At 36.4% G+C, this 18,623-nt stretch overlaps 1 protein-coding gene across 3 annotated transcripts in view; it reads left to right on the top strand.

Annotated features, from left to right (window-relative positions):
• The first annotated feature begins 3,624 nt into the window (after nt 1–3,624).
• LOC109085817 (speckle-type POZ protein) overlaps nt 3,625–18,623 on the top strand; it is a 60,129-nt gene continuing 45,130 nt past the window's right edge. For 2 of the 3 annotated variants that reach the window (XM_042727619.1, XM_042727600.1), the window contains exon 1: nt 3,625–3,754. The gene's annotated coding sequence lies outside the window, so the exon portion shown is untranslated. Of the gene's footprint in view, nt 3,755–3,886; nt 4,628–18,623 lie in introns of those variants that run through there. The other variant, XM_042727608.1, reaches the window with a different exon arrangement.

Raw genomic sequence — 18,623 nt, 5'->3', positions numbered from 1 at the left:
TTGTGGTGCCATCCGCCAATCAGGTTTTTTCTTTTCTGTACAATGACATAATTTACTACTTATCTGCTATAGTATGATGCACTGTTGGTGATTTTTTCTGCTTTCCAAACAGGATAAATTCACCACTCAAGAGCACTTTGGATTGAAAACAGTCATGCCCACCATATTGAAGGCTTGTTCCAAACCAAAGTGCTCAAAAATGGCCACTTCAAAGGGCTGTTTGGAATGAAAGGTTTAGAAAGACACAACTAATGGACACATCATTGACATGATTCTTTGCACAGGTTTAATTGTGCAAGATGCCACAGAGGTCTGTCCCAAGGAACAGCTCTTTGGTCCCCTACCTACACCCTTCATCCCTTCGAAGCTCTCTCTCAAGGGTTAACCCTTCAAAGGTTTTAGGGCATGAGAAGGGAATGCAGCATTCATTTACACAAAACAGCAGAAGGTTGTTCATTGTGATTCATAATCTTGTTCACAAGCGGTATGTAATTGGCATACCCCCATAGGCTATATATGCGGTTCATTCAGTCAGCAGCTTCCTCCACAATGTAATTTCTCCAAAATGTTGCTGTAATGAACAAGGCGTCTGAGGACTACTTAACTATTTTTAAAGCCTGTGGTTTTGCTTTATTTTATGTTTGATTCATTATGGATTCCATCTTATGTATACTCCAGGGTTCCCTCAATTGTTGACATGCTAAAGTATATAGATATAAGATATGAGGTACATATATGTATGATGTATATATATATATATATATATATATATATATATATATATATACATACATACATATATATATGATATTATGCATAAATATTTAAATGGAATGAAAGATGAAAGGTAGAACTATATACTAGAGGAACTTGCTGCAACCATAGTTAGCTTAGCTAATATTGCTTTTGGGAAACACAACCCAGAGTAGCATGTCAGGACATAATTTTTCTGTGGCTCCAGAATAGTCAGTCACGTGAAATTTATGGCTCAGGTGATTGGCTAAAAAAGTCAGCAGAACTGAATGCCAATTAGAAAAGACGGCAGACAGTCAAAGAACTGAAACTGAGATGAATGGGAATGCCAACAGATAGCGTTCTCCAAGTATTACAGACCTCCTTGGTACTGTCAGCTGAAAATGAAAAGTCATTTGAGAAACAAAGCAAGTTATTACGTTTTGATGAAATATTAAGAAGACAGATATAGTTTTCTTTGCAATAATATGCAGCAATGAATTGTTCACAATAAGACCAAGGGGCAGCCGGCAGGAATGTATATTGAGAAAATAAACAGACCATTTTGATTCATGTTGATTCAAATAGATGCTTAATGATATCAAAATGATTAAACATTCTGAATATCAAAACATTATTACATTAATCTTGATAGCATTAACATTTCAGCGGTGTACTGAGTGTTTGAACTCTGCAGTAATATGATTTTCACTCTTATAAAACACCCTCAACTAATGCTGTGAGAGTGTCAAGTACTGTCAACACTGTGTCATTTGTGGATTTGATACACTGGCCTTGCACGCTTTAAGTGGTGTCACATATTAACAACAGAGAACTCTAAACAGCATTCAGGTATCAAGAACTCTAGTTCAACACAATTACCACAGTTAATGGGATCAAAAGGGTAGGCTAACTTCTTGTCATGAAGAGTGGCAAATGTTTGAGTCACCATTCAGGAAAAAAAATATATAATTAAGAATATCATCACAGCTGATTACCTGCACCTCAAGGCCACAGCCGAATCACAGCCATACTGATATTCAGTTTAGTAAAGATACTTTCTCCTGTGATATTTCTTTCATACAATTAAATAAACAAGATTTTAATATATACAAATTCACAAGTTCGTGTGCCCAAATAATCTTAGTGTGAGTGGTAAACAGATTTGGCTTGCTGTCTGCTATATAGGGGCTCAGAGAGGATATTCTACTCGAGCTCCATTTGCCCCCCATAACAGGCAAAATTGTACAAAAAAGGAGGAGAAGGGGAGGAGGAGGGATGCCGAAAGAACTAACAAAGGGGAGGGGTAAGATTTTTATACCTTGGTATATTAATTGTAAGATTAGATGGGCGTACTCCTCCTGAAATAAGGTTTAATAACTTCACTAAGTGACATTTCAGATACAGTTCACTCTTAAAAATAAAGGTCCTTTATTGGTGTCAATGGTTCCATGAGGAACATTTAACATCTATATTTTTTCTTTAGATTATACAGTGTTCTTCATACTAAGAAAAAAATTGTTCTTTGAGAACTGTTCACTAAAAGGTTCTTTGGGGAACCCAAAATTGTTTTCTATGGCATCACTGCAATAAGACTCTTTTTCGTTTTATGAGTGTATGGCTAGAATTTTGTTTATTTTTGCTCCACCATCAAAATCAGATCGTTTGAGTACAATATTGCTAAATTAACACAGGCAAGGCAAGTTTATTAATATTGCACAGTTCATGCAATAATTCACTGAGCTTTACATAGCCATGAAGAATAACTAACTAAAATAACTAAAAATAACTAACAAACACATAAAACTGAAAAGAACAATTATTATTGGAATAAAAGAACCATAATGAAAAGGTTTATGTTTTTATTTTATGATATAGGCAGGCACATTTACAAAACTTCTATGGCAAACAGTGAGTTTAAGCAGTCCTGTTTAGGTTTAACAAACAGACATTCATGGTTTGTGAGGCTGTGCATATTTTTCTCTTTTCCTTGTGTTTTTAAATATTATTCCCTTTTTTCTTTCTTCCAAGTCTTTTTTTCATCTTTATTTTTCATGAACATCTGCTGGTGTTGATTCATATCTCCCTTCAGAGCCTGAATTGGAAGAGAAACACATGCATCCAAAAACACCCAAACACCACACTCCTATAACCTCATGGATTAGGGGAAAAACACACGACCTGTTGCCACCCACCCACTCTCACACTAATGACCTTCACAGGATGATACAATGGGTGTGATATAAAGAATGATAAAATGAAGTGAAAGAGGAGAGAGAGAGAGATTGCTTGTTTATTCATTTGTGATAATTATCACATGCAATCAAGCATTAGCAATAAATCTTACCCATCATAAACGCTGCCAGAGAGACATTATGAGAAAATCTGACATTCATCCAAACATCATGGTTAATAATAGATAAAACTATTGTTAACTATAATAATAATAATAATAATAATAATAATAATAATAACTTAAGGAAAAAGAGTGATCACTTACAGCAGTTATTGCCATACTATGGAGCAGACCAAATTTAAATTAAATTAAACTCAGTTGAAAAATACTTTATTGTCATCATTGTTTTTATGCAGCAATGCCAAAGCAAACATAAAGTGACGAATAAATAGTAAAAAATAAAACAAAATAAAATAGGGTATTAGTAGTTATTAATTATATAATTAAATTAATATTACATATTAATTATGAATTATTAAATATTAATATTCATATTAAAAATAACATTGCTATTTACATTTCTCGCATACATCTTACTGAAACCCACAGATGACAGGGAAATGACATGAAATCAGATTAGAAGTATATGAATCTGTGCTTTAAAATAGTAATTTTATTGATATTAAACTGATACTTACACTAGTGTGACAGCTATGGCACAGCGCGCGCGCCCGCCCATGCAGTACGTACGCGCTCCCGTGCTTCGTCGTCCAGTTAACCCGGACGTGAAGCCGCTCCATAGAAAAATATCCGATACGGTAAAACAGCTTACCTTCAAACAAAAAGGTAAGTGTATAAACGCAAACACACCACAACACACCAGGAGAAGTCATATATTTCGGTTTTAGCTTTCAATTAGCTTCGTAAGAGTGAAAACAGTGCGTTTAGAGGATCTGTGACGGTTATATTTCAGCTTGTTTCAGGCTGCTGTTGTGGTGCTAACTAGCTTAGCCTCTTGTTGCGCTTGCCAGACTTATGACTTTATGACTCTTATATAACAGCTATGTAATGTGGTTTTAGCAAAGCATTTCTGTGTATTGATAGGTGAACATTTTAACTTACAAATGACTGAGAGTTTTTATCAAATCAGTGATTTTTATGACAACTGTCATGTTATAAATGAGCAGACTTGCTCTTCCACCTGCTTCAGTGTGTTGTGTTTACTTAATTTATTTTCACGTAGTGTGTTTTGTACGGACATATGTTTAATGCCCGGTATGCGTTTGAAAGATATGGTTTAGGTTAAGGTGCCCTGTCACACTGACTGACTGCAGTACTCGAGTATTGTTGTAAATGCTTGTAAGTTGTTTTTGGGCAGAGGCCTGGGTATCAGTGAAACAGGACTTGCTAAATACTAATCCCGCATTGAATGTGAATAGAAGGATCTTAGGGCGCATGCGCAGTCTACACCTACAGCATCCTGCCAGATAGTGGGCCGTTGTTGTGCGCACGCGCAGTGTGGCGCTGCAGGGGCGCTCTTTGCCAGAAAGTGAGCCGCGTTCATGATCGCGTTCACGCAGACGTGTTGAATGGGTTGCTGCATTGCAGAAATTACGAACAGCTGACAAGTTGGGCTGCCTCTGCCGCTTGTGAAGCGGAACAGTTTGCCACTCACGGATTGTTTGTGGGAGTGTTTTCAGATCAGCTCTGGGTCCCCAGGTGGTAACTTATTCGGGAAAAATGTGATGTTTTGTTGAGTTTGTAGGAACACACTTCACTTTAACACAATCAGAGCCGGAGAAACCTCTAGTGTTTCACGCACACACACACACACACACACACACACACACACACCCACCCCTGTGTCATATTTAAAATGACTAACCCAGTGTGCCCAATGGTGTGGAAGAAATCTGCTCGGTACCACCCAAAACACCTGTTTTGCCACTTTGGTGGGTTCTCTAGCATGAATGGACTGTTTAAGGTCATGCCATAGCATCTCAATCGGATTTAAGTCTGTACTTTGACTTGACCACTCCAAAACCTTCATTTTGTTTTTCTTGAGCCAATCAGAGGTTGACTTGCTGGTGTTTTTGGGATTATTGTCCTGCTGCATAACCCAAGTGTGCTTGAGGTCACAAACTGACAGCCGGACATTCTCCTTCAGGATTTTCTGATAGAGTGCAGAATTCATGGTTCCATCAATTATGGCAAGATGTCCAGGTCCTGAAGGTGCAAAGCAGCCCCAGACCATCACACTACCACCACGTTTGACTGTGGGTATGATGTCCTTTTTATGAACTGCTGTTTTGGTTTTACACCAGATGTAACGAGACACACACCCTCCAAAAAGTTCAACTTTTGTCTCATCAGTCTACAGAATGTTTGCCCAAAAGTCCTGGAGATAATCAAGATATTTTTTGGCAAATGTGAGATGAGCCTTTGTGTTCATTCTCTACCATGGATGTTGTTTTTGCCCAGTCTCTTTCTTATTGTTGAATCACGAACACTGACCTTAATTGAGGCAAGTGAGGCCTGCAGTTCTTTAGATGTTGTTCTGGGTTCTTTTATGACCTCCTGGATGAGTCGTCGTTGTGCTCTTGGAGTAATTTAAAGGCCGGTCACTCTTGGGAAGGTTCACCACTGTTCCAAGTTTTCTCCATTTGTGGATAATGGCTCTGATCATGGTTTGCTGGAGTCCCAAAGCCTTAGAATTGGCTTTATAACCCTTTCCAGAATGATACATGTCAACTATTTTGTTTCTCATCTGTTCTTGAATTTCTTTAGATCACAACATGATGTGTTGCTTTTTAAGCATGCTTTACTTTGTCAGACAGGTTCTATTTAAGTGATTTCTTGATTCAACAGGTAGGTTTGGACAGCTTTTTTCCCTTAATAAATGAAATCATCATTTAAAAACTGCATTTTTATTTACTTGCAGAAAGAATATATATATATATTTTTACTTTTTATTCATGCGTTAATTTTTTTTAAATTTATTTTATTCCCACGTTTTTATTTATTTATTTGTAAGATTTATATTTACATTTATTTCCTGTTACTTTTCCATGTGCAACATGGACATAAGGGAAGCGGTTGTGGAGCTCTGTTGAATCATTGGTTGAATGCTCACTCAGAAGCATCAGTTCAAACTAATGACAAAGTTTGCTACGGGATGTGTCAGATCAACTAGAGAGTTGCAAGATATTTTCACAGATTCACATTGTTTAATTATTTTATAGTGATTGAATTCAGTTACTTATCCTCATAATTTTGTCATTAAGTGACGTTGTCATCACTGTCGTTGATGAGTTTCTAGGTTGATGACGCCTCTAGACATACTCAGTGGAGGTTTCTAAGATTTGTGTTCCTTTTGTAATCACAGAGAAAAGACTGCCAAAAGTATTGTGAGATTAAGTTTATTGTAAACCAGTTGCATCAAAGGTTTGGAAATGTGACCCACTGGCATAAAGTTGGTTTGGCGTTGGATGGTCGATATTTGCAAGTTTCGCAATGATTCAACTGAGCTCCGAAAGGACCGACTCCCTCATTTCCATGTTGCACGCTGCAGGAAAAGTAAAAAGAAATAAATGAGTAAATAAACCTGGAAATAAATATATGTGGGAATAAATGAAAATTAAAAAATAAACACACACATGAAAAAATACATTTAAAAATAAACAAATTAACCATACATTAATTAATTAAATAAAAATAAATGAGAGAATAAATAAATAAAAGTTAAAGAATAAAAATAAATGTAAAAATAAATACATAATATAATACATAAAGGAAAATACATCAAAGAAAAAAGTAAAACATAAATTCAGGGTTAAATTTGATTACAAATGGACTATATTTGTTTTTATCAAGTCATTTACTTATTTATTTTCCTGTTATTTTATTTGTTAATTTATCTATGTATTTATTTATTTTTAATTTCTGCAGGTTTGGTCCTCCATAACAGTCTTTAGTGCAATCCTGCCATGTAACTCCCATACGAATGAACTGAAAATGCCCACTCACTTTTTGCTAGTGGCTTCATACAGTTACAGAGAGCAATTCTTTGAATGTGTTGGAGAGAGATGGAGACACAGACTGTGTGAAAATGCACAGCTAATGCAGCTCTGGAGATGCATGTTTTTCTAATCTATCTGATGCCCAGTTCTTAACCCCAGCTATGAAATAATAATGAAACTGAAATGGTGAAACTCCTCTGGGTATGCTGCTCTTTTTAAAAACCTCAAACTTCTGCCATCTGTTGTTGCAATCACGTTCTTTATTTCCATATTTATTCTGGCATTTTAGCATACGTCCTGAAATCAGTCTGACCCACTTCCCACTGTTTTGAGAATTTTAAAGAGCTGTAGTCTGTCTCTCCTTGACTGTGATATTCATGTGCGTTCTGCATTGTCTTCCTTCTATAAAATAGCACAATGAAACATCTATTTGCATCTTTTAATCTATTTTGAATAATTCTGCAGATTTTTTGTCCCTAAAAAATGCTCATTAGGATTCATCCAAGCTGCTGGCATTTAATTCTAGCATTTAATACAATTTATAATATTAGCCTCTCAAATCTCTCTGAATAGTTACATGTAAATTTTGTTTACACTAATAACACTCTTAAATCTGTGGCTGTTATGAGGAATCTGGGGTGTCTCAGCAGGTGTGTCAGAAATGATGAATTCTTTCCTGTAACTATCAGCTGTGTAAAATGGGGCTGATGGAGCGTCTCTGAATAAACTCTTGCATTAGGCGCTGATTAAAGTCTAGGGTAAATGTGATGGTTTCTTTCATTTCGGAGAGATTTACTACCGCAACTCTGGCTTGGCAGTTTCCGCTATTCGAAAATAAAGTAATCCATCAATTAGTCAGCATCTCTATCAAAGCCAAGATATTATGCACCAAATTGCCTCGAATGATGAACAGTTGTAATTTATGAACAAACCCGAGACCAGGCGGCAGACTGAGAGATTGCTGGGCTGAAATATTCAGATTGTTATTATAATTTTTTAAAGCTGTTGTTTTTAAATAATCAGTAATGTTAACAGTAGTAAATGACTTGCTTGGGTGTAATAAACATGGATTGTTATTTATTTAATAACTCCCTGATGAAGTGGGTGCTTAAAATTTACCCAATGAACAACCACATATTCTCAACGTCAGCTGGTGGCTTTGAAAGAGGAAGGAGTATAAAACATGATAGCCTGATGATTTTAAAGGAGTAGTCCTTCAGTCCATTAGTTTGTCTTGTGTAACAAAAAAGCTGTGTGTTTGTAGGAAACAAATCTCTTAAAGGGATCATCGGATGCCCATTTTCCACAAGTTGGTAGTATTCTTTGGGGTCTTCATGAAATGTCTGCAACATACTTTGGTTAAAATTCTTCAGTGGTCATGTGTAAAACAATGCCCTTTTTAGCTCGTCAAAAACAGCTCTCTTCACAGCGACCCATTTTGGTGCATGTTTCTTCAAATGCTAATGAGCTCTGCTCACCCCGCCCCTCTCTTGCTTCTTCTGGAGGTGCAGCGGGATCACAGACAGTGGGTACTGATCCATCCTTGAGTTTATACTTTTTAGCAAAACCCTCGTTTAGAAAGCAATCTGGAGTAAAATGATTTGCACAGACATAAACTAATTTAGGTGTATTCAGTGGCACATTACCATCATCTAAATCAGCGGTTCTCAATTCCAGTCCTCGCGCCCCCCAGCTCTGCATATTTTGCACGTCTCTCTTTGTTAACACACCTTGACACTGTTTAGGTTTTTTGGGGATTAAAAAAGTAGTGAATGGATTTTTATCATTGTAGGGGGTTGTGTCCACACACTGCTAAGACACATTATATGCAAACACTGTGTAAAAGTGAATTTTGCATCCAATGTCCCCTTTAAGACATTTTTAACTTAGAACTGTTGTTTCCGACTAAAATACAAGTCGTCTATCCTGCTTTCTCTAGTTAAAAAGTCATCTTGTCTGAATCAGTTCAGAAATATGCACAGATCAAGCATTGCTTACAAGTGAAAACAGTTCTTAACAAATATGTTTGTGGATTTTGATGTGAGAGGACAACTGGGGATGGAGGGTTTTTTTTTCACTGGAGATAAACTTGGATTATACTTTTTTTTTTTTTTTTGGCCAGAGGCGATGGTTTGTTTATTACCAACAAATAGTTCAAATTGATGGACTAGAGTCACATCAATTTACTTGTAGATTATTGTGATGTTTTTATTAACTTTTTGAACTTTCATTCTGACAGTACCCATTCACTGCAGAAGGTTCCAGTGGTGAGCTAGTGATGTAATGTTACATTTCCCCAAAATTGTTCCAATGAAGAAACAAACTCATCGCCATCTTGGATGGCCTGAGAGTGAGTTTTTTTTTTTTTTTTTTTTTTAGCAATTTTTCCTTTTTGGGAGAATTACTTGTTTAACTCGGCTGACCAATTAACAGTTAATGGCAAGGCAGTGGGGTTTGACTTGTTAACTGTATTTCTTGATAAATTGTGGATATTTAATTGTATTAAATAGTAGTTGTTTGAATGTAAATGCTAATGAAAAGTTTTCTTCAGGCATTATAGACCTCAATAAGTAGCATTGGGGTTATGGGTAACAGAAAACATGCCCTGCACCCATTAATGTGTCAGTTTTCCTATCATGGCCAAAGAACTTGTATTTCGGCTCAAGCGGATCTGAAGATCAATTAAGCTTTGGTTTTATTCTGTGTGTTATTTTTGAGGTTGACTCCTGTAAGATGACATGTGAGATTCGACAATGAATGGTTTATGAAGATAGGGGCTGGTTCAAGAGTGTGTGTTTGCGTGCATGTTAAAGTTATGGGAGTGAAGGCGTCACCATGTGTGGGTGAGAATAGGCTCATGTTTCACACAGACGGTTGCACTGAGGACACCTAGTGGCGATTGAATTCGTTTACATGAGAGGATGGAAATTGAAATATGGATTGGGGTCACAAATGCTTTGTTAGCTTCCATATAAGGGCTAAGATATTTTCCTGCTCCTAGTCTGAGCGTGCAAGTGTCTATGTCTGTGCTCACATCAGAGTGTGCTTATGTCTGATTATATTTATTAGGGGTGGGGGAAAACATCGATACAGCATAGTATCGCAATATTTTCCGTGGCGATACTGTATCGATACATGGATGCCAAGTATCAATATTTTATTATACTATTTGGTAGAATAGTCAAGAATCAAGATCGGCTGATCGTAATGCCCATCTCGTCAGTAAAGCCGGTTCTCTAATCAGCGGTAAATTCCATCAGGTGTGTGATTTCACATAGAGCAGCTGTTACTACACAGAGCCGTTGATCACAGACAAGCTGCGCAAATCCACCTTCATTATAAGCTAGGATTTGGGCATTGTGTGACGGAAATGTTACGCCCCTTAACATACTGTGATGCGTGTCCCAGTGCGATGAGACAAAACCAATGAAACCCATTACAAACGAGGCATTTGTTGCCTCCAGTGGGGACATAATGGCAGCGGCGGCAAAAGCGAGAATCGAAGTTACGCCTTCTTTCTTTGCGTGAACATTTGGGTGGCATTATGCAAATCTTACCACTTTGTGACTTAGACGTGTTTATTAATGTGTTTATTTATTAAGAATATTTTTGAGACTTCTGAGACTTTAGTCTTTGCAACGTTATAGTTCTTTTCTACTTTAATCTGTGTAAAACGTTTAACTTTATATATTTTTCTGTATTGCTTTATTCTATTTAAATATTCAGTTATTTTTGTTATAAGAAAAAAGTTATTAAACCTGTTATACTGTATTATGACCACTTTTTCATATCGTGATAATACCATATACTGTGATAAAAGCATTAGCAATTGATCACAACATGAAAATTTGATACCGGCGTATCCCTACTCTACAGGACAGTAGCCCTACAGGATCAAAGTGGCCCATATCTGATGTATGGTGGATGTTGAGATGACTTTCTGTTTTCTGTATTTGTGTGAATGAGATGATGGTATGAGTGATCATATTAAGGTATTATAGCATGAATAGTTTAGAACAGTATCACATGACACTGATGTTAGTGTAACTGAAGGGTGAGAACAAGGTGGAGTTCAGCACTTGCTCAGATGAAATAGATAATTCAACAATAGACTAATTTTAGCCATGTATTTTTGGCAGGACGTTCATGATGGACAGAAAAGGAGGGTTCCAGAGGGTAAGGTGTTGGGAGTATGACTTGCCCGTTGGGCTGTTTGATAGTCGAGCAACTAGCAACTACTGATTGAGATTCTAGATCGCTAACAGCCACTAATGATCTAACATGCACATACACATGCTCACAGAGAGCTCTACAAGACATTTAAAGCTGTGTCCAAACAGGCAGTTGCCTTCCTGTCCAGACACTCATTGACTTGCTGGGCAGCATTTTTGAATGAAGGCACCAGACTGCTTTCTAGGTGTCACATGTAATGATCTAAAACACATTGAAGTCAGCTTTAGAAATATCCAAGGGAGTATGTATTGACTACAATTAGAGATGCACCGATCGATCGGCCAGGGATCGAAATCGGCCGATTTTCCTCATGATCGGCCCAGATCGGTGACCGGCTGGTCAGTCTCACTTCTTTCCAATTCCGAGCTGTTCCATTTTGTTACCAGTGGCACAGGCAATAACGTCAGCCCGTGCATTCTCGCTCTCTTCTCTCCAACGACCCCTTCTCTCTCACACACGTCTCATTTGCTCCGGTTAAATAGTGCTTGTATTGTGCATTATTTTAGTCATTCGGCAAGGTTTTGCGCTTACACCAAAAGCGCGTGCACCACCGCTGATATATATCAGTGGAGCGCACAAGCCGCGCTCAGTCTCAAACAGCTTGTGAGCCACAAAAAACAGTTATGAGTGGCTAACTGCACTAAAACGTTCAAATACATACAAAATTGTCAAAATTCCTGTCTTGGCGAGTATTCAGTTAAACAATGTCAGTTTTGGAACGTTAAATATCTGAGAAAGAGAATGCATGTTGTGTTACTGTAACAGTATATTGGGTCCGAGGATAAACTCTTAAAGGGACCGCAGTCCAATATTCTTGCTGCTGTCTGTCATGTTAATCAAAGAACAAAAGACAAAGAAAATCACTTTCTGCTCTTGACTGAATACATTTTATAACTTTAATGGTAAGCATTAATCTGTATTTAATTTTTACAATGAAGACTACAAAAATTAAAGTAATCAAATGTAAAATTTAATTTTTACAAAATTAAAAAAAAACAAATAAATTATTCATCTATTGCATAAAAGCAAAATGAACTAATATAAAATGTAAAAGTTTAACAGGTGCAAGTGTGTGCAGACTTTCTATTTAGGTGTGTTTGCACTAAACGTGTTTTAGGCTCTAACAAATTTTGTGGTGTTATTTGAGTGCTCATGTGTAATTTGATTGTTAACGAACGAATTGTAGACATTATGAAAGATTCATTATGCATATATTTATTGTGTTATAACAGAGATTTGTGAGATTGCGATGAGCTGAGATGTCTTTCAGAGATTATAAATGCAGCGCTCTTTGCTGTCATTCTGCCAAACCATGCACGCAGCACCCCTGGCTTTAGTTAAAATAACAGTGTTCTGTGAATGTTGATGCTTTAATAACAAATATTTAATCGGGAGCGTGTATGCTGGGATTTCATAAATTTCATGGAGCAAAAATTAACGTAACTAGTAATGTAACTACTTACTAATTACTTTTGAAATAAAGTAATCAGAACAGTAACGTAATTACTTTTAAAAGGAGTAATCAGTAATTTGATTACATTTTCAGAGTAACTTGCCCAACACTGCTGCTGACCCACACAAGATTGTGGGATATCAGGCAGCATTGTATATATTTATGCAAAAAATCGACCAGATTGAGTCATCTAAGGAGGCAGGATAGATTAATGCCTTGTCATGTCGTTCTACCAAAGTTTATTGTTTAAGTTTTAAACAGACTTAAAACATAGTATATTTCAGTCTGCAGTGAAAAAAGAGGCATGAAAAAGCATGTATGTTTGCAATAGTAGAATGTTTTGGGGCAGAAAAAGGTGTGTGTGTGACTGTGCTGTATAACTGTCTCTGTCTTTCTACAATCTGGTGTGTTTCCTCACTTGTGTGGTAATGAGCTTGATGAATATTCATGAGGCAGGGCTGTTGGCAGCATGTCTCAAGATTCCTGTGAAACTGTTGTGCTGGAGTGTATGAAGGTGCCAAATAATGCTGCATGTCATGTCAAGCTCAAATGGGTCTACCAGTGACCTGCTTGGTCTTAAAAAAAAAATTCAGATTTTGCTTTTGCTAGCCTTTGTGCACTTCATAGATCTATATGTATATAACCAATATTAATTTATTAAGAATTAAACAATTGTGTTTTTTAATGTAGTAATAAATTACCCATTCATGATGATATTGTTTTAGCATAATGCTCATGTAGTTATTGCGTCAAAAAGCACAAATAATAATAATAAAAAATTGGTTATCAGACAAAGCAAAGTCTGTATTGTTGATAAAAAGGTGATATTGGTTTATTGGTCTCTAGTCCTCCTGTTTTTTTTCTCCTTCACTATTTTCTGTTCTTGTGTTGTTGTTTATATGTTGTCTGCTCAACATTATATGTAAGTAAAATTTCTGTTAGATTGAGGCTGTTTTACACTGAAAGCTGTTCAGTAGAAAGCCAGACTGTGTTATTGTGCAAGTTGATAACTCTCATTTTCTCTATTTTTCGTTTTGTTTGCTTTGTTCTGCTCCACTTGTCTATCTCTTTCTCCTTTCTCTCCCTCTCTGGATGTCAGCTTCTCTCACTCTTTCTCTCTGTGACTTTACTTGTCTAAATACCTGTCTCTCCTCCTTTTTTTCTCCCTCTCTGTCTCCCGCTGTTATGTGTCTAACTGCTCGTTAAGCCATCTGTAAAACCTTTGATCTCAAAGCTTTGCCACTCAGCAGACAAACGGAGAATTGTGTGTGTGTGTGTGTCCGACTTAGTTTTGTTTTATATGTGTGAGAGATGAACAAACTCTGAGCATGTGTGTATTTAGCGCAGCATCTCTTCTAGAGTTTTGGAATGAAAGTCCAGCAGGATCCATATTTTGAAGCACCTAATAGCTTCATTATCATAATTTGTGGATCTTGCAGTCTAAATTATTTGAATTGAACTGAGGTATTTCTACCAAGCTCATAAAAAGTATTCTCTTCAAGAATGAGTGACTTTATGAAGCTGATGCAAATGGTTCAGGAGTCAAGAAATGTGGTTTTAAAGAGCTCGTCAGCATGACTTCTGACTGAATCAAAGCAAGGTTTAGGATATTTAATAGCAGCCAAAGTGAAGTGGAAATTTACCAGTGGCAGTGATTGGAAATGCACCACTTGCTTCAAATTCCTGGTGGGTTTTAGTCTGCTGTAGCGGTCTGTCACTCCTCGTCTGGCCTCGCATAGACTAGTTTTTGACTGATTTGGGTTTTTGGTAATGTCCCTAGGTAAAGAGCAATGTGGTCAATTGATGATATAATGCTTATATGCATATCATAATATTTCTTGTGCTTCCTGATTCCAGTTAATCAAACCTAACTGGATTTAAGCCAGAGACGGAGAGAGATATGAAGAGAAACCAACCTCCGTGACTCTACCTCTGAAGAAAGAGTAACTGTCAACTTGGATCACATAACAAACACATTGTAGCCTTGCGTTATAAGATAGTCAATCACTGTTTGCGATACCATAGAAATGAATAAGTGCTGTAAACTGAATCAGATTTTGTCTCTGACTTCTCTTTTAAAACAGCATTTTTTTTTTTGCTGTAAAGTGTTTTTTTTTTTTTTTGCTAATCTTGGAGGATTGCCTTAAAACTGCTCTGGTTAAGCCACATTTTTGTGAGCTAAATGCTCCAGATGGGTCTCCAAGTGTTGTAGGCATGTCCTCTGAGGCTTAGACACAACTTTTATCTGCATATCACTGATTGGCCCGCTAAAACGGCAAAACAAGCCTAACCATCTGTAGCTGAAGAATCAGGCCTAGCTTGAGCTTTCTTACTGTTGCTGAAAAACCCAGTGAAAATCAGCATTGGATAATTGAAGTTCTTAGTTTATATAAGCTCAACATCCTGTTTTAAAAGGAAATACATCAACATAGGAATGAAAACTGCCCTCATCAAGTCATTTCATGGGGTCTTTAAACATTAGTGGAGATGAATATCACACCCTACTGGAGATGAGTGTATGTTTGTGTGCGTGTCAGTGGCTGAAAGGACGTCTTTCAGTCTCATCTGTTCATCAATGAGAGGGACCACTCAGAGCAGACATGTTTGCTCTCCTTCATCTCATTCTGCCTCTGTGCTGTCCATCCAAACTGGTGACCTGGGGTCTCGTCTCATCAACATGTCTGCTAGTTTAGAGAGCTATGCTTCTGATCAAAGCTATGTGTGTCTCTGAGGGCTCTGATGTCATTCTCATCAGATATGATGTCTGGATGCTTAATAGACCTGCTCAAAATACCTTCTGACAGCCATGCACATATACACATTGATGCCTTTTATAGCGCTTTGTGTCACCTTCTTCTTAGGAGCAGAATCAATTAAGTTAGTGTCAAAGTCTTTATCACTCATTCAGCCGGAATTTTTTATTTTTTTTTGGTTCATCCATCTCTGGTGATGTCTTGGTTCTTTCTTTCATTTCAGTGATTCCCTCTCTTTCCATCACTCTTGTCATCTGCAGAGAATGCGTGCTTCTAATCAGTCTGTCTTCTGAGAAAGCAAAGGCAGTTTTATTTTTGTTTGAACATGTTAATTAAACTTTTTTTTTAATTGTTAATGGTAGAATGGTGTAATTTTTACTAAACTGATGTCTCATTCTACTAAGTCTACTCTTCTTGCATTGTGCACTTTTTTTCCCAACAAACGTACGAAAACAACAATCAAGCATTTGATTCATTGCATAAAAGTACATTTATAATAAAAGTATATCTATCCCTTATTTTTTGTTTTTAAAATACATTAAAATGCAGTTCATATTTGAATACACCTCTATGAATGTTTTTATTTTCTGAAATAGTTTTTTTCCTGAAATTTATAAAAATTATTGAAAAGAAACCCTTGTTCAGTAAGTTTTTTTTTTTTTTTTTTTTTTCCTTTTGTTACTCATTAGAATAGAAGTCTTTTTTAAAATCTCCTCATTGATTATTGCTTATATATTATTTGAAAATGATTATATATTAATAAAAAAATTAATTGATTTACTGATGGTAAATTTGAGGAAACAGTCTCGCCCTCTTTTCCTTTTTTTGGAGCTATGTGACATGGCTGAGTGAAATCAGACATACTTGAGCTCTACCAAAATTGATTGTCTAATAATGATGGAAGTGTTGTTTACACAGTTTTTTGTTTGTTTTTTGGTTTCTGAAGTTTTGTCTGCCTGTAAAGAGCCTGTTAAGTGACTTGTGATACAAATACCTGTAAAGTGTAAATGCCCTCCAAAAGTGCGTGACAAAGAACATTTGGCTTCCCAGCAATAGGATCATCACTGAAAAAAAGTGTTATGTTTGCATGTATGGGAACTGTATATCACATTCATTTTGGTTTTGCAGAGACACTTTTATGTGGCCAGGTGGAAATTAATTGGACATCCCCAATTGGCAAACAATCCAAATAGCTCAATAAGCATGAATTGTAAATACCCCCCACAATGCCCCATAGAAGTTTTTCATCTCTAAACCTCCGTGTGGTGACACACATGTGATCTATTACTCTCATTAAGCCAACAAAACAAGTGTATGAATGTTATGAGACATTCTTATGAGAGGTAGTGCTGCACATAGTGTGAGGGTCTTCAGCAGGGGGTCTGCCAATTATTTTATTCTCAAAGTCATTTGTGAGAAAATTAAAATGTGTTAATAATACAATATTAAGTTAACCGCAGTCCAAGCTAAAGTTCAGCTGAATGATTCATAGTCCCTCCCACATTAAGATGATTAAGTTAAACTTAAATATCACCATTGTTAGAAATAAATGTGTATGTGTAAATGCAGACTGTATTCCTTCACACCACTCCACACAGATAGGTGGAGAGTTATGAAAGGCAAATCAAAGGTGCAGATAAAAGCATTAGAACAGAAGAATGTGGTTGAATAGTGACAGGACTGGTAGAAACAGAAAAGTGAAGCACTCTTGGTAGAGAGCGTCTGATCGTGACTTGTTGCCCTTGAATGTCTTGTGTTAAATGTGTGAAGGGGAAGCATTTATCTTCTGTATACCTGTGTGAGCGTGTCTATCTGTCCTCCAGCTGACAGCAGCACTCTTCATGTTGACACTTATTCTCTCTTATCATCTGTTTTTACACACTACAGCTTCACTCTGAAGAACACACCTGTACCTCTTGCTGCCTAATGCTGCCTTCAAGTTCTTCTGGGAAGCTATTTAGATGTTCCCCAAGTTGTAATTATGTAGTGATGGCCGTATAAGAAAGATTTAAAAGTGTCATATTTTGAAGAGAGCTTTCCCTTTAAGAGTACCGCATGTCTGTGTGGTGTCCATTCATGCATAAGATGTCCTGTAAGCACTTTCAGACCGCATACTCTCTTATATAAACAAACTCTCTGAGCTCTATTCACTAACAAGCGTTTTTCAACCATCTAATCATTATCCCAGAGGTCCCTCCTCTATTATTGTAATGACTTTTTTTTTCCTCACGCAAACAGTATACACACTGCAATTCAAAAGCTTTGGATCAGTTTAAAGTAACATTTTTGAAAGAACCACCAAGGCTACAAGTGAACTTGTGAAATGTTCTTGCAATTTATAAAAATGTTCTATTTTGTCATCTAAAACATAACTTTTCTTTGAATAGACATTTCAAAGAACAGCATTTATTTGAAGTAGAAACTTATAAATGTCTTTTCTTCACATTTGATTTACATTTGATCAATTTAATGCACTCATTTTGAAGGAAAGTATTTATTTCTTTTTAGAAAAAAAACAACAACTAACTCTTACCCAAAACCTTAACCCTTAACCCAAACTTTTGAAAAGTTTGTAGTAGATTTCAAAAGGAATATTTAAAATTAGTAGTATAGATTTATACACTCTAAAAAACTCAATTTGGGTTATTTTTAACCCATGGGCTGGGTAAATATTGGACTGAACACATGTTGGGTTAATTTTACCCAGCATGTTTTGGGTTTATTTTTTACTTTATAATTGGTTGATTTTTTTTTAATTTAACTTGTATCATATTTTTTTTTTTGTAAATGATGGTTTGTTTGATAACATTCTTTTATTTCCCTTTAATTGTATCATATTTACAGTATAACATATTTTATATATCGTTTTAATATGTAGTCCATACATATTGCCTACATTTAAACTCGTTCAACAAACATTAGAAGTTAAAATTAAACATTTAGAAGTAATTCACATGTAATCAACCAGTCTTTGTTATCCTGGTTGATTACATGTGAATGGATTACACACCATAAGAGCTGGTTCTCGTGCCCGAGCTGGAATCGCATTTGGTGGCGAGTTGCTAACTTCAGACCTCAACACTACATTTCACTGTATTGGTTTTGTAGATAAAATAAGATGTTATGAAAAGTGTATTTTATAGATGAATTGAATAGATTTGTTGCGTCTTACCCAGGATCTGGGTAACACAAAAATTACCCAAACAATGGGTTGTTTTGTCTGACCAAGGAGTTGGGTAACAAAAACTAACCAAACA

The sequence above is a fragment of the Cyprinus carpio genome, chromosome A3, assembly GCF_018340385.1.
Source record: "Cyprinus carpio isolate SPL01 chromosome A3, ASM1834038v1, whole genome shotgun sequence".
Taxonomy (NCBI): Eukaryota; Metazoa; Chordata; class Actinopteri; order Cypriniformes; family Cyprinidae; genus Cyprinus; species Cyprinus carpio.
Note: the sequence above shows the minus strand (reverse complement) of the source record. Positions and strands in the feature narration are given on the sequence as shown.